Consider the following 18,394-nt stretch of genomic DNA (forward strand, 5'->3'; position numbering starts at 1 on the left):
ACTCATACTTTCCTGATTTTCCCCTTTCATCAAAAAATTTGGAAATCGGTCAAGAAAATATATTTACTTCCACATTTAATCTGAGCTCTCTCTGATATCTCAGTCTGTTTTAAACTTATTGTTTTATAGTTTATTACTTTACAAATAACTTATCCATCCTGGCACTTCACAAACTTCAGCCAATTTAAAATTAATATTTAAATAAATTTGGGCTTTTCTATTTGTAGCAAAATGCCATTTAAACTGATCACCCCAATAATCTAATCTGTTTTAATGAATCATAAAACTGAAAGTCTGACGGATCCGGCAATTCGTTCATTTTCAGAGGTTGGTCTGTCTGTTAATTTGTCCGTTGTGTCGTTAAGAAAAGATCGTTTAACAAGTTTTTTCATTTAATTGTACTTGCACAATTGATAAGAAATAAACCAACCACTGAATTCGGCAAAATGCTTAAATACATCGGGCAGAATATGCTGACCAGGAAGAACAGAAACGACCAAACTGTGGTTCACGTTCATCACTCCGCAGCCCAACACTAAAATCTCAAACGAATTAATCTAACATACTTCAAATAACTAGAGACCACAATAGACCAGCGGCTCAGATGAAATTCAGATGCATTTCGCCGTCTTCAGTGATTGGGTAATTTCTGTGGAGTACCCCGCCAAACTAAGTTCTGTCAGCCAAAACTAAGAAGATGGCGAAATCCCGAAACGCGTCTGTCCTAACAAAAATCAGCGAGGATAGGCAGACCAAGATAATAGGTATCGTAAGACAATAAAAGGTAAATTATTTTATTCTAAGATGTTGATGTTTCCACTCAAATTCTTACAAATCGATGAGTTATAGATTACAAACTCATTAACGTGTCTTATTAGTAATAACAGGTAGTCAAGACGGGCATCGCCCTCCTTGTAAAGAGTGGCCCTCCAAGGATCAATTTGTATTTGAGTCGTTAAAAGCACCCGGGGAGGGACTAAGAACTATTAGTCAGAAAATTCAATCGGGCCGTCGATCGCCTGTTAGGCAGGCTGACTTTATTTTATCACACTGGCCCTTTCATCAGTGTCAAAACAAGTTTTTTACTTTTTGCTTTTCTTATGTTTTTAATGTATTCAACCACGCTTCTCACGGCCAGAGGAATAAAAAACCCTTAGCTTATTGATGAGGTCGTTAAAGTAGGTTAGAGCCACTTAACCTGTCGTTAAGCAAGGTGGATATAACTCCGATCTATTTACGAATTTATCCAGAAAGCTTGGGAAAAAATGTGGGAGAATGACCGGTTTGTTGACTGTCAGTAACAGAATCGACATAATAAAAATGCCATTACACTCGTAAAAATCATTACCTTTTCACCTCTAACATCTTGAGTCCGTTGAAGAGTGGTGCAAAACGTGGAAAATGGACCTGAACGAGGATAAATGCAGCCAAATTACGTTCACGTTAAACAAACAGCATTTTCCACGTTAACAATGAAGAACTACCGACGTGGAATCTTACCACAAGACTCAAACGACAAGAATTAAATAAACAATTTTGGACAACTACGAAGTCTTATAGGACCGAAATCAGAACAAACTAACTTTGTACAAAACATTCCTTCGACCTATTTGGACATAAGGAGCGGAACTGAGGAGTACCTCCAAAAGCTACCTAACGACCAACGTAACCAAGCATTCCAATCAAAAGTCCTCAGAAGAATTCATCGAACACCTTACTATGTGTCCAACACCATAACCTTAACATTACCTTCGCCAAAGGAGTGATCCGCACTTCCTCAAGTGAAACTCCGATCTTTCAATCATAGTGCTCAAGCCTTCTTCACAACTTCCCATCCTAAGAACCACTCCACGTTGCCTCAAACGACATTGATCTCGAGACCTCCTCACCTGAACCCGACAACAAAATGAGTGCCAGCATTATCATAACACGTGTCTTCTGGGTGTAGTACGAGCTATAGTGTTAGTGTTTTGCCCGGGATTATATACCGTTAAGAACAATTTGTAATGTGTATAATTCATGTAAAGGAAACAAACAAATATTGTACATTAAAAAAAATTAAAAAACCTTTTCTAAGTAGAAAAATTCCGGTTTGCCACAAAAAGTCAACAAATTTACAGGTGCGATTAAAATTACGGTTTAGAAATTCCTGTCGGCCTGAACGAGACGTTGTGTATAACAACTCAGTTTAAGACAGTGGGAATTCTAGACGGGTCGGAAGGCGTGTAATGCGGTAATGTCCAGATAAAGATCTATTCGAGGGCAATGCCACATCAAACCCACTTAGCTTCACGTGGACTCTTCGAAGCTCTAAAGAAAGTCAATCTAGGATATTAATCAGCCCAGACAAAACTTATAGTTCTCCTTAGATGAAGAAGTTAAACCTTATTAGCAATATAGAAACAATTGCTAGAAATTAAGTACAAAAAAAATATAGGCCTACGCGCAATCCACATAATACTCCATAATATAAATTAAAGATGCATTTAATTATACTCTAATTATATATGCTAAGTCCAATCGACATTACCTTGAGATACGATTGTGTCAGAACCATTTCAAAAATCAATTAAAGCAGAAAACTTTTTCCCTGGGGGATGAATATGTTGTTAAACAAATTACACAACTTGAATATATTGTCAGGGTTTCTTCTTCGAAAGTCGAAAGCAGATTTGATTTTCAAGTATAATAAATTAGTACTTCAATTTCTGCCAGATATAAATGTGATGCTGATTAAATATTTTTGCTATGGAGCAGTAGTCTAAATGGTAACCTGTTAGAAACCAAGAAACACCGACAATGTAAGAAAGACAAGTTTACTATTGACAGAAGAAAACACACAATCTCCCTTCATAAACGTTATTAACAAATTAAACTGACATTAATACCACGTATTCAGAAAAGTTCGTCCCGTTTTCATTTGCTATTGTTTTTATACCGTTAATCAAAATTTCTATCCATAGGATGATTAGGTGTTTACTTCTTGTAAAAGTGAAAAATGTCTTGAACAGTTCCTTATAAATTAGAAAAGATTTTCTTTCTCATGGCTTCAAAACCCATAATTCGTATATGATTGTTTTATGAATTTTAGTTCGTAAAATGTGCGCTGCGTTTGGTGGTGAAATAATAAGTGAGCGCACTGCTCAAACGTACACGACGGAACCATTCACTCTAGCTTACGTCAATTTGGGAATATGTGGAAGCAGAGCATATCAGGTCCCCTTAAATCTAAACATTTGCCTTTCATTGCTTTGACGGCACAGATCAGACCTTTCTGACCGGAATTTCACTTGCGTAGAAAAATTCATCCTGTACAGTAATACTAGGAGGTCGTACCATTAACTCCAGGCTTTCACAAAACGACCTTGTTTTATCGAAGCTAAAACAACCTTGACCTTAAACTTTTTGAACCACTTTTGGGCAGTGCGCTCAAATATTTTTTCAACGCCGAACAACGCCGTACAAATTTTAGGAGCTGCCTCGAAAATTCATACGACCATGTACGAATTACGGGTTTTGAAGTCATGAGAAAGAAAATATTTTCCAATATACATTCGACTGTTCGCACTTTTATTGGCGACCGTAACGTTAGGCGTTGACACGGCGTTCATCACTGTAAGGCAAAGGTCCCGGGTTCGAATGCAGCGGCCCCTGCTTACTTACAAATGGGCTTTTTTTAAGCACCGGCACCCCGAGGGTTGATATGACCTCTGCTGTTGTGAACCCTTTATCAACTGATTATCCCATTGGTATTACATGATGTAAATATCTAATCCTCCTATGTTAATAGAATGGTTGAGTAAGGGTATTAAGACAATAACCAATGAAAAACCGCACTTTTCTGGTTACCTGGTACAAAAATGTAATTTGGAGGCTGATAAAGAGTTAGCAGTAGATTTCGGTGGTGTAGGAACAATTTTCCTCGTCGACCCCGGATCATGCCGGGCGATATCAAGTCTGACAAGGAGCAGGCTGTAAAACTTGATATTTTTCTTATAGACGCCCCTTTTTCTTCTTTCGCTGGTTAATTATCGTCGGAAGGGATGGAAAAAATATTAGGGGTGAAAAGAGAGAACTGCACATCGGGGAAAAAATTGGTGGGGGAGTCAGCTCTCTCGGGAGCGGCCCTAAACATAATACATCCTTTGCTTGCTCATTATCTCCTAATAATCCTCAATTTTGATTATACGCTTTTAAAAATACGTTTTTTAATAGAATACTATCTCCTAAAGTTCAAACTAATAATTACAAAAACCTTACAGATCAACATAAAGATGTGGTGATATGAATTCTACATTCCTTTGATTACAGAGGTCGTTAACATAATGTACTTTATAATAGAAATCAGTTTGTGTTTTTATTTTAGGCCTTGTTTGTAGAATGATCTAATCGTTTGTCAACCCTTATAAACACATACTCGAATTACTCACTCGCGTAACAGAAAACTACATCCCACTTCAAAACGAAAAAATTAGCTTTATCAGATTTCCTTTTTATCTTTGTATTAAATCCATATAATCGAAGAAATTTTTGAAATTTAATGTAAACTTACAATCAGATGCTATTGACTTGAGGACTAATAATACCCTTCACCAGGAAACCACTCACCTGAAACAAAGAAAAAACAGTAAAATTAGGAACGTTATACTCATAAGAGGAACCGATCACGGCCGAATCGATAAACAGATCCAAGTTTGTTTTTTGAAAATTATAACCGAGAACGTGGGCGGAAAACTTTTAACGAGGTCTTAAACAATTTAATACAGAAAACGGACCGATCTTTTACCTTTAAATCAACTAATTAAAGAACCTTACTGTTATAAAAGTGAAGAAAAACCCTGAATCGCTGACCTAATTACTGCAGCCTCCGACAGGTTCAAGCACACGTGTTTAACTCCCACTAAACCATTTTTATATTTTAATGACCAATTTTAGTTGGGATTTACAAAACCATTTGTCATCTTCTCATCTTTTCATTTATAATAAAATATTGCTCATTTTTTCCAATTTAACGTTCTGTGTACACGTAAAATAATTTTTGTGCATCCTCAAAATAATCTCTAATCCTCGAATTACAGTCCATAGACAACCATTAATGAAAATATGATTGTCTCTTGGAAATTGTATGCTGGGCTAAGAATTTGAGACCAAAACGCAAATATTACATTTACTAGTACTCAGTACTACAACGTTGCAAAATGCTATAATTTTATGGTATAACAGCAAAGGAAAAACAACTAAACATAGGCATGTAAATAAACCTACAGACAGTGATCTGTTAGCAGGATGTGTCGATTTCACTGGTTTTTCGTTTCGGCTGATCCTCGATTAAGAGCCTATGAAGTCGAAACGCGTATGATTTCAATATAGAAGTAAAGACATTGCGGATAACAATAAAATTACTTGTCTGGCATATACGGCAAAGGGGCTACGAAGGGACCGATAAATTGGCTAAGGAAAGTTCGATGAGGACACCCATTTGCGACATACCAAACTGCATAAAACTTCGAAAAAGTTCACCAAAATACTATCGCAGAAACAAATGGCAGAACTACTAGCCAGGACTCGAATGATAGTTAAACTGCTAATTGACCACTACGACTCCAGAGACATGTATTGACTCGGAGCAGCAGAAACAAGCCTATGCGGATAGTGCCGAAAACAAGAAACAGCGGGACATGCCCTCCTTCTCATGGCAGAGGAACAGTCCAGACCTGAAGGACGCACGTGAGTCCTTGACAAAGTTTTGGCTTATGCTTAACGATGAATGAGATTGCACAACAAGCTAATAATGGTCGCGGTGTTAAGGTCATAACGAGGCCGTCTTCTTTTACCCTTACCCTTGTGTTTTTATGGAGGGTGGTGTTTGTTTCCTTTATTCCTTCTTTCTATGTGTTGTCTGCTTGTTTGTTTAGTTTCTGTTCCTTTCTACTCGTGTGTAGGCTTGTTTACGATATACTACTCATTCTTTCTGTGTGCATGTTTTTTCTTACTTTCTTCTTTTTTGGGGGTTGGCGGGTCCAGTTGGTTGGAAGGCCGGTTTCCAACGATAGAGGTAAAGTCCAGACCTGAAGGATATACACAGGAGTCCTTAACTTTGGGATCTAGTAAAAAGCTTTAAGCCTAATAAGGAGCTCTAGATAATAAAGGGTACAACAGGCCAAAGGTTGGTCGCAAAGAGACAAGAGGTCGTAAAAAGGCCGACTACTTTTTAACCTATAACAATGTGAAAACCAGCGAGAACGAACCTAGAAATGTAATAAGTGTTTATCAGTATAACAGTTCATACAATACTTGATAATACGAAATATAATCTGTAAATTATATTTGATTTTAAGTTTGTAGTATGTAATAAAGGATAGTATTAACTAAGTTTTATCATTTACGAGGAACATCATAAGCAACACCAAAAACAAGTAATGTTTTAAGAAATGACACGGTAGATCTCTTATGTGATATACATAATGCATATAATATTTTATATCAAGAATATACTATTTATTTGCACTGAAAGATTTCATGTTAAGAAAAATATTAAATTAATAAAAAGGACACGATTACAGGTTTAATTCAAGTAGCCAAACATAGCTATTTTTAATTGTCCTTATCCTCTATATCCTTTCCATTTAGATGTTCCCACTACATCTACCTATCCTCCTGACCTGGCCCTGTCTACGTTGCTTCCAAACAACTGCAGAGACATATCGCATGTATATCAGATTGGTGAAGACAATGGAAAATGAAGATAAATGAAAGCAAGTGCGTCCATGTCATATTTACACACCGGAGCAAATCTCTGACAATCTACTACAACAATGTTCCTATTCCTAAATCCGACTGCGTTGAATACGGTTCTAGATGGACTCACTCTTAACACGGAATCAGCATACACGACTGAAACGACAAGATCTAAAATGACTCAACGATCCACTCTAAAAACTTATAGGACGACAATACAAGCTATCGACGAAAAACAAACCTACAGACTACAAAACGCTACTTCCACCGACTTTGACATACGAAATAGAACCGTGGGGAACCGCTAAACCTTCCAATATACAATCTCTCCAACCCTTTCAATCTAATCAATCTAATTCCTCTAGTTCAATTATAAATGTTCACTACGACGCCTTAAATGCTACTCTACTCGACAACCTTAAAATCCATTATCCAAAAACTAATACATCAAACATTTACCAACTTCTACAATAAACTCTTCCTATATATATATATAATNAGTAACTAGTTTCTTTTTTTTTGTTTAATACCAAAATCCTGCATTATTTTCCGGACAACCCAATATATATATATATATATAAATTTGTATAACATGTTTATGTTGTGAATTTGTGTCTGTAAGTAGCAACAAATTGACAAAATAATACCTACCTAACTATGTTCCTATGTCTCTGAAGATCCCCTGAAGAAGACAATCAAACTTGTCGAAAGCCACAATCCGAATCCTTATCAACATCGTTTGACTATTTAAACCCATCTTTACCATCCCATAAGGAAATGACCAGCGACCTCCTTCATGAGGAGTAGGTAATGAAGTTTCATTAGTAAGTGGGAGAACAATATTGATTATTTGTTCCCATCAATGCAAATATGTCTATGTATCCGCAAACGAATGTTGTTATTAGAAACTGCTAAATTTAAAAAATTAATTGTACTATTTTGGGTCTATTTTTACGCTATTTGCTCTTTAGTATATTATATATTAAATGAACAACTTGTAATTACATTTTTTAAATATATTTATGAATTTGTTGTTGTTTACTTTGAATGTAATTTTTTGTAATCATCTAAATGTGTAAAATTAATGGTTATTATATTGATATGCATTACGTTAAAAATATTAGTTAAAAATATGAAATGCTTATATATCCGACTTGTATCTAACAACAATAAAATAAAATAAATAAAAATTGATGAAATAACGCACAGACCAACCTATAAAGATTACGAGATGAAGTCGAAATGAGACAGGTCAAAACAAATTCGGACCAGATTATCGGAAAACGACCAAACCACATATTTATATAATAAAGTGAAATACATACGAAATGTTCGGCAAATGTTGAGATGTTTTAAACAAGGGATTTTCTTCAACCACTCTGATCGGACCTCAAATCGTGAAAGCCATGACTAAGCGATTTAGGGAAACTATCTCAACTAGACGCACAGTAGTTAGAAAATAATTGTAAAAGCAGCAACAGATGGTCGGCCCTTAAAACCGTAGCAAACTGTCATAAATCTGGCTGAATTAGAAGAGTCTTGGTTTGCCCTGTTGTGACTTAAGTATGATTTGTTCCCCCTTTTCTTAATTCCCGACCGGATTGTTTTATTAAATGAATTTATGTCAGTGGTGGAATATAATTGAAAATCTTATATATAAACCTTCGAGGGTGGTCTCGTAGCTTTGAAAAAAAAATCATAACAGCCTTGAACCAAAGATCTGGTGAATGTTGATGAGACAATAGCGTTTTATTATTATGAAAGTAAGGCGTGATGTAATTGGAAAATGTGCTGCAGCCGAGTTGTCTGTTCGCTCTCGGTTATGTAAAATGGGGCGTTAAAGGTGAAAGATAAATATTGATAACCGTCATCGTAAAAGCCGATAACGCTCTGTGTATTTTGACGTCGATATTTGAACTGACGACGGAGCGATTTGACTTCAATAAATGAATAAGAACTATCCTACACAGTCTTTAAATATTTGCTTTTTGGTTAAAAAATACATATCATAAATCATGATTTGAAAGTTACCCTGTATTTGTCGTCTGGACGTGTATATTGGGATACTGATAAGCATATCAGACAAACCACCTCCATGAGAACATTAACCTAATGTATATTGCAGTGCATAGCAAAGTCATAACCTTTAGGTTTAATTCGAATCAGGCAATAACCGTTGATTATAACGAAAACATAAAAGACACCGCTATATGAGTTTCTTTATAAATATAATTAACTGATATTATATCAGTTGTAGTAATTGCAAAAAATATATTTTGAGATTAAAGACGTTATATAACTATAAATACAATTTATCAAAAAAACCCGCAACAAATCTATACATTTTTTTTATTTATAAACCTCAGATTTATATTTCTTTATTAAATAAGGGGGGAAAAAGATCTGCGCCTTTAAGCTTTTCTCCCTCAGGGTCCAATCCGGCATTCGGCATTAAAAATGAACGCCATGGGTTTCCACGCCTGCAAAAATAGAGCGGTGTTGAGGGGCCTGGGAGGGATTAGGATGATCTAGGGGTTGGAAGGCAATAACGGGCCAGGGGATGTTTCTTATCTCAGATAATGAGGGCTCATTTAATCTCTTTCTAACTTCAGCTCCGACGCAATTACCAACGAGCTGATCTCACTACAACCAACTACCATGAAACAACAATCGTAATTCTATTTTAATATAACATAAAACATATGTAAATCTGAATTCTCTTTCTCTTGTCTCATATTTCTTAAATGTTGAACTGTTAAGAAAGTAATGTAAGTTTATACTGACACTTGGTAATATCATAAAAGGCTTCAAGACATTATTAGGATTTCGCAACTACGTTTATATGACAAACATGTTCCCTATAATTCATTCTTGATTCCGTCACTACATCAGGCTACTCCATTTAACTGTCATGAACAATGTCAGTACCAAATAGAAATAGTTATTGCTGTGAGCAATATTTCCACAAATGATTATTTAGGTTCCGGATCCGATTTATTTAGAGGATAATCCATGGTACGCAGAACATGGCAATGCTCTACTAGGGTGAGTGTATTTGGTCTATACGCTTCTTTAACTGGCTAGAATTTAGCGATTGCTAAGAAATTTTATAATATAACTTTAAGATGAAAGCCCCATTCTTGGCGAATTGGTTAGTAATAAGGGATCAAATGATTCTGTATTATTACGAAGTTAGAAAAATTCCGAAGAGCTTTTTCGACTATATGGCACGATTTTGGACTGAGTACATCATAACTACTCTGTGAACGTTGAAACACGAAACTTAAAAATCAGAAAAAGTAAAGATGACTAAGGTTAACCAACAAGGATTATCCGTTCAAAACGATTAGAATCGACCGAACAACAAGAAGAAATCATATAACAATGGACAGAAGGCTACGGAGATCTGACCAATCAATACAGCGAGGATGGACAGACCAAAATGGTCAGAAACGACCGAACAACAAGAATCAATCTAACAAAGAAAGGAGGGAATGACAGACCAAAACAGAAGACGGGCAGGCCAAAATGATCAGAAACGACACCAAAAAACAAGAATGGATCGACGAATAGGGATGAAAGATCTAAACTGTAAGAATGGGAAGATCAAAAGATAAGAAACTACCACACACGCGAAGAAATCTCCCAAGAACGAAAAAATAGCTTTGGTCTTTCAGACCAAATTGACCAGAAACGTCTGAAAAAAAGAAGAAATCGCACAATAATGTTAAAAGCTTGTTGAACATAATATCACGGTACAAAGTAAAAGGACTTTTGGGTCAGAAGCTAAACTCAACATGCAGGGGGTAGAGTCTGCCATACCTGCAGATATGCAGAAGGGAAGTGAAACACCAACTGGTACCCCAGGGAACTTAAAGAAAGAAAGACTGGCGGAGCAATGGGACGAGACATTAAGCTGTGAACTGACAACAGAACGGAATACCATAGGAATAAAAGAACACAATCTGGGATAGAAGAGAGACACTCGAAGTGCTACATACAATATGAAAAATATACCAGACGGAAGAAAAAGACTGTATCATATCGTATGGACTAAATGTATCACGAACAAAATAAAAAAAATTAAGCTTTTTTAGATGTATGGAAAACGATACCAGAAAAAATATGTAATCAATTATTGTCTATGTTTTAAAGGAATATTACAACTTGAAGTATAAAGCGATATTACTTTTATAACCTACACTTTCATAAAGTTTAAGATATTTTGTAAAATTAATAAATTTAAAAGAAGGATATGGTAAAGGTAACGCAATGTGAAGGGAAATTCTGCGAAGGGTATAATTTTACGATTCGTTATCATTGTGCACAATTAATCAGGAAAGGCAGACAAGTGTTTTCTGTATACACGCTGCCAAGACAACTCCAACAAACCTTTATTTACTTCCACAATGTTAACTCGATTCACGCGGGTTCGACCGGTCCGCCTATTTTGACTTGTACTTTCTTCTCGTTTTTTAGTCATAAAGTTGTCGCCGCATTAATACCAATTTAAAGCGCAGCCGACGACAAAACGCGAAGATGCGCATTATTTTCCAGACGGCGAATTTCTGTAAACAAAGTCTATAAAGGTACTAGAATGGATTCGAAATGTTTTGTTCCACCTTTTTCATTTCCTCTAAAGCATTTTTGCCGTTTTCAGTCATTGTCCGCGGTCGAAAGCAGAAACGTAGATAACAGGCGTACCGCAATGATCAGGTTCGATCAAACTGCTGACAAGCACTACTCGGAATTTCAGTAGTGTCATTATTTTGATAGGGAGTAAAACTACAACCCGGCAAATTTTAAAACGGTATCAAATTACTTGAGCCAATAAAATACTTCTAGAGTTAAAACAGTCATTATTATTGTTTGTATCGTTTTATCATGTTAATGATCGAGATTTTCATATGCTATATGTGATAACTTTCAGGAAGGTAGTCAACGGCGATAAGATTGGTCTTAATTGATTTTTTGTTTAAAGTAACGCAAATACTGATTTTTAATCTCCTTTGACCCCTTTTTGATAATTTCTTTCTTAACCTAACTTTTTTCTATATTTAAGATTAATTTGTGAACCCTTCTCGCATAATTTAAAACAAGGTACGTAAATATTCTAAGCTTGGTCTACAAGGAATTTAGGAAATTCCTTTTTTCTAGATGGGTTATTAGATGCTAGTACCCCCTGGTTGACCAACAAAAGCACATACTAATCACTGTAGATGGTGAAATGAGATTACATGTTACGTTGATAGCCATACTTGATTAAATAATCAATCAAAATTATAAGATTTTATATCGATTCCCATCTAAAAATTAAGGGGTTTTAGCCAAATTGCATTGACAATGACTTTCTTCTAGAGGTAGAGATGTTAGAAACAATCACAAAAGTAAGGGAAAAAAATATATTTTACAACCACTGAAGATGACGAAATGTAGCTTATAACTGTTAGCAAATAATTGCCTCGAAATTGTAAGATTTGATATTAATTCCCGACGAAGATTAAGGCATTTTTAAAGCAAATTCTGTTGACAATGTCGTTCTTGTAGATGTAGAAATGTTAGAGGTGATGTTACAAACGATTACAAAAAATAGTAAAAAATACATTTCCACCCCTGAAAACTTTAGCGTCAAGTTTGCGTGAAAAACTCATATACTAAAATTTATATCGCACGAAACAAAATTATTGCAAATTTGTTGAATTATTAACGATCATCGTATTTAATTTTTTATTGTTTCACCATCTAGGTTAATTAAATTTTTTAGGCTCCTAGGGATCAATCAACTTGATTAGGCTGACCAAGAAACCAACTGCTGCCTGGACAAAACTGAGTCTAATTCTAATTCTAAAGCATTTTATACGGTCAATTTAAAAATACATCTACTGTTATTTATATGGGCATACTGCTTCATAGGCATGCCGTTTAATTCTTATAAAGGGTGATGCAATGAAATTGCATTAATTGGAGGTTGAAGGGCGGGTCTCGAAACAAAACGTTACCGACCTTAATCGAATTCCGTGGCCGGAAAGTCCGCAGTGATTAGATCCCGGTGTGCATTGATTCGGGGTTAATTGAGTTCTTCTAGTTTTGCTTTGCCATTAACTGTGACAGACGCTGGGATGCGATGAAACCGCGTGGATCGCTTTCTAGCCAGGTATAGGCCTAAATGGGTTTATGTTCCTAGAAGCATTCACTGATGCATTGTCCGCCATGAATTTTTCATGACCCGATACAAAATACGGAGCATTATATGTTTTACCCTTAGGATTCCATTTAATTTATCGCCCCATAGGAATAAGCGGATCCCGGTGGCAATTATTATAACGCTCTGCAGGCCCTCGCTTACATTTGTTTGAAATAAACATTTTTCCTGGGTTTGTTTTGTAATGTAAAAGTCAACGGTAAACCTAGATTCTTCAAGTGTTGAATTTACATGAACAAGGACGATGAACTTTACTTCGAAGAATGTTTTGTGCTATTTCACTTTAAACAGTTTGATGAAACGTTCAACAAGGTGACCAGCCGGTATTGAAGTTGATTTTTAATTATTTTATTATAATTAATTCGATGCAATTATATATCACTCTACTCTATAAAATAAGTTCACTTACAAAACAAAATATTTATGACTGATGCATCAATAATTTTAGATAGAAAAATGTATTCAAGATCCCTAATTTATACAAAATATTGCTTCCTAACCTAAAATACTCTAATATAGTAATCTTTAGGGGGGGGGGGTCCTCCTAAGAATAGGCCATACGAGGTTGACACACGAACACTTACTTTTGCGTTTTTGGAGCATGCATGTGAAGTTTCCTATTCCTATTCTGGTTGTGGAATGGAGTGAAACACAAAATGGCCTTGCGAATTACATAACCAGAGTATAATTACGTTGATGTTTCATCATTTACAGTTTTTTGGGGGAAGGAAAGCGTGAAAAAGCCATGAGCGACAGTATGAAATGAACCCACGACCCGGAATCCTCTGTTTGGGGAACACCTTCATTTACAAGACACTTACTATACTATAATCATCACCTCTACGAGGGACACTGTAAGTAGAGAACAAGGATATCGAGTCGTCCTAGTTTATCATCTTACAGTTTGTACAAAGTACAAAGCCATGAGACGTGGTTTTTAAGGTAGATCTTTGAGCGTGAAAAGAAATCAAATTATGTTTACCATTATTGATTCATTGAATTGGAATGATTTCGTAAATTTGTTAATTTCTGTCCTCCTCATTTAATGTTTCTTTACAGTTTAATATTAACATGATACCAACCCACCAAAGATTGACTTTAAAAGAAAGAAAAGAAGTCCAACTGGGTCATTTTTTGGGTCGGTCTAAATTCGCGAAGATAGACGAACCCGAGAAGTAACACAGTGCCGGTTCAACATGTGCCCACCGGCTCGCAGTCCAACATCCACCATCAACTTAAGAACATAAGAGCTTGATTCTAACAAAATTTTTGGGAGACCTAATGAACATTAGGCGATAAATTAACGCTAGGAAGGAAAATTTAATCAAGAAAATGTATATCTAAATCAACACGACACATTACTAGTACTATTAGTATTCGTACACCGCCGAAAGAGGATGAAAGAAGTGACCCATGACTGTTCCTTAGTAAGAGGTTTCACTGTACCCAAATTGCATACATTTTTGTAGACAAGACTTCATCCTCAAGACTCCTTCACCCCATATTGCTCTTAATAATTATAAATGGATAAGACGAGTCAAATTTTGTCTTAAGTGAGATGTTCCATTGATTATGAAGTAAATGAGATGTAATTTGCTTTGCACAAGGGCATTTAACTTCTTCTGACAAATGGATTCCACATTGTATAAATTTAATTGAATTATTCAGAAATCGTGAGGTGCGGTCTGGGGTGATGTAGGTTTCAGAAAAACATTTTCTTTATCGTGCCAACGTTTCGATCTTTATTGAGATCATCTTCAGGGCCTGGGATTTACAAACATTGTTTACATTTAACAAATACATGTAGAATGTGGGAAAAAGTGAATTTATACAATGCAAAATATATTTTTTTTTATTCAATCAAAGTATTTCTACTCGCTCAAAGTGTTTGTCTTCTGTGTAATTGTACGATTCAATTAAATTAAATTTAATTATTGATTTCATGAGCAAAAACAGTTTACTAAGTAAGTAGGCATTTTCATGATTTCATTTTCGTGATTTTCTTTGAAAAATTAATACAAAATGAAAGGTAAAGTGAGATGAAATTACGTTCAACGTTAGATTCAATAATGCGGCATTAAAAAAATCTTGGATTTAAATAGAATTCGAATTTCCCCTGAAATAATCCACCCAATCTGAATTTCACGAGTCGTCGGCGTAAAAATTAATTGTGGTCGGAGCGGCTCCGTGCTGTGCATGTTTAAAGCATGATACTTTCCCAAGTCTCTTTTCGTAATTGTTTAAAATTAATAAGTGCAAAGTTCACTTTGAAAACCCTCCCGCGGCTCGGAGCGAGTGGGTAATTACATTCGAGATAGTCTCCACCACCCGGGGAATCTTCTATTTTACTAAGAAAATTCTTAGCACGTAATCTTATTTTGGACGGCCTTCTTCCGCTCCATTTAACCGGGGAAATTCGGCTAACTCCTCCACCCGGCTTCTAATAATAATATTTGATGTGATAGAAGAGCCGCATCACTCATTCTGAAACTTGCAAATTCAAGGAATTCGAGGAATGCGTGGTTTGACGATGAAAGACGAACTTAACATCAACTTAGCTAAACTCCGCAATTTCTTACAATGAAACAGAAGACATGGTTGATATAATAAAACGATTTGTTTATAAAAAATAAATTATGAACTGAATGTATTGTGTTGTTTGGTCGCTTTGGTTCATCTATCCTAGTTTAGTTTGGTCTAGCAGACGGTTTCGACAATCATTGGTTAGTCTGGGTGTTATTTTCTAACCCATCTCGAAATGTTCATTTTTCACACAATTTGCCAAAACTGTTTTTTTCTTTTTTTGAAATCTATTGTAATCTTACAATTTTAAGCCACCCAAAAATTACGTGTAAGTAGGTAATTTCAAATATAAAACAGTGTATGAAACTCTTTGTTAGTCCTAAATGATTATTATAAAACAAACAAAAACTTCATAAAGTAGAAATGAGCTAAACAAAATCTAAGAAATCTAACATATTTACAACAATTATTAATTAATACAACACTAAGGGCATAATTTCGACCGTCATGAAGCAAAGAAGCCAGGTTGATATATATTACGCAAAGAAGTATCAAAAAGATAGTCCAAGAAGGACGGAGTTCACAACAGAATCAGAAAGGAAGAAACCAGTTAGATTGAAAAATAAACTATCAAAATGTGTTAAAGCAGGACAGATTTCAATTTTATTAAACGATTTACACCAAGTCACCTTTAAAAGATACTCAGCCTTTGTATTATCTTAAACAAAAAACAAATCGTTCATTGATATACAAGACAGACATGTTCCATTGCGCTAAGAAGTATCAAAAAGATGGTCAAAGAAGAGCGGTGGGTTTTGGTTAACCAAAAGAATCAGAAAGGAAGAAACTAGTCACTTTATGAACCAACGTCTTTTTTTCTTCCATTTTTATTTGTGCTTAAGTACAAAAGTTCAAACAATGATATAATTACATAACGTATTTACATAATGAAAATGAAAATCATGCTTCAAAAGCGGTTGAATTTTCCCTCCTTTTTGCCATTTTTCAAATGTCGTGTAATCGGGTTGGATTCTCGACGACAAATGATATTGAAAAACGGCAAAAAGGAGGAAAAATTCAAAAGGTGCGGTTGAAATGGGAAGTTGATGCTCGAGTGGATCGAGATCACGATAGCTCAAGCGGTAGAGCAGCGGCGTATCTAGCCGAAGATCGTAGGTTCGAATCCCGCTCGTGCCATTGACTTTTTTATCTCAACTAAAAACCTTAATTAATTGTAATATATTAATTGGTCAAGCGGACCACGAAATTAGTGAATTTAATGATTTAAAATGAAGTATACTTCACTAAAGCTCTCCGTGGCCATTTCATTTGTCGTCGAGAATCCAACCCGATTACACGACATTTGAAAAATGGCAGAAAGGAGGGAAAATTCAAAAAGTGCGGTTGAGATGGGAAGATGCTGTCCGAGTGGATCAAGGTCACGATAGCTCAAGTGGGAGAGCAGCGGCGTATCAAGCCGAAGATCGTGGGTTCGAATCCCGCTCGAGCCATTGACTTTTTTATCTCAACCAAAAACCTTAATTAATTATAATATATTAATTGGTCAAGCGGACCACGAAATTAGTGAATTTAAGATATTGATACTTATGTTAGCAGGATTCCTTAATTCGTAATTCATGTTTGAAATTGACACACACACTATTGAAAAATTCACAAAGCATCCTGTAAATAAGAAGGTAATGTAGTGGGAAGAGTTTACGATAAAAAATAAAGCTAGGTAGGGTCCCTCTTTAGAAAAGTGAAAGATAGTTTTAAAAAATTTTTTGAAGAGTTTTTATTCAGTTAGTTATATTTTTGTATGCGCCTCCCCAGAAACAATACCATATTGAATATGCCATTGAACTAACGGGTAATTTAATAAAATTAAAAACGCTTTATCGTATTTTTTTCGCAGAAAGTAGATCTCTCTGAGACCATGTAACACCTTTTTTACTACTTCAACATTGTTATGCCATTTTAAATGATATCTATAACAACATCGAGATACGTTATCTGGACTACCCATTCTATTTCAACACACACTTAACACAATTAGCGATGTACAATCATTTGTATAACATTTTTTTAAAATTTTGGGAATTTTAATAGTGAAGCACATAACTTTTGACTTTACACTTAAGGAAAAACCAGTCTCCACACAAAAATAGTAATATCATGATTTATTTCTCCTTCTATGTCCACCCAACTATTACCCGAATATTCGGCAGAGTCTCATCAACAAAAAATGTTATGGAACCCTTTACGCCATGATGTAGTAATATGTCGTTAACAAACGAGGAAAAGTGTAGGGCCTCGCACAGACCCCTGGGGCATCCAATGCCCAACGATTTTCTTGGAACTCAAGCTGCAACTTCACTGAGATTTTTAACCTACGATTTAAATCGCAGAAATGAAATACCTCTGATACCGGGTCTTGAGATTTTTGTAATAAAATGTCTTGGCGTAAGGTGTTAAAGGCTTTAAACGTTGGCACATTTAGCAGATGAAAATCTTGCAATATGGTTCACGTGTATTGGCATTATCTTAATGTGAATAAGACGTTTAACACGATACAAGGGTTGCGTGAGTAACCTAAGTTTATTACTTGCTCTCATTACTTTACAGACCTCAAACGGTTACCTCTATTAATTTAAACCTTTTTTTTAACATAAAATATTGAACGGGTTGCAAATCTAAAAGTACTGTATAACTGATTAAAGCTGGATTTTGTGCAAAACGATCAAGTTACGTTTTTAAACTTCCTCTGCCTTATATGTTTGGTTCGATTTTAAACGACCACGTAAAGATAAATCACATGCAAAAATTCAGTTACTAATTGACTTTTAAATGGATGTGTTCCCAGTAATTACATACGGAAGCCAAGAAGAAGAGGGCCCAAAGCCTTTTTTGCAGAAGCCGGACCAAATAAAT

General features: G+C 35.5%; 1 protein-coding gene across 5 annotated transcripts in view; it reads right to left on the bottom strand.

Moving 5' to 3' along the window:
- LOC106661088 overlaps window positions 1–18,394 on the bottom strand; it is a 230,109-nt gene that overhangs the window by 113,471 nt on the left and 98,244 nt on the right. The window lies entirely within an intron of this gene.

This window comes from Cimex lectularius, unplaced genomic scaffold (genome assembly GCF_000648675.2).
Source record: "Cimex lectularius strain Harlan isolate CLEC.00 unplaced genomic scaffold, Clec_2.1 scaffold1, whole genome shotgun sequence".
In the NCBI taxonomy this organism is placed as follows: domain Eukaryota; kingdom Metazoa; phylum Arthropoda; class Insecta; order Hemiptera; family Cimicidae; genus Cimex; species Cimex lectularius.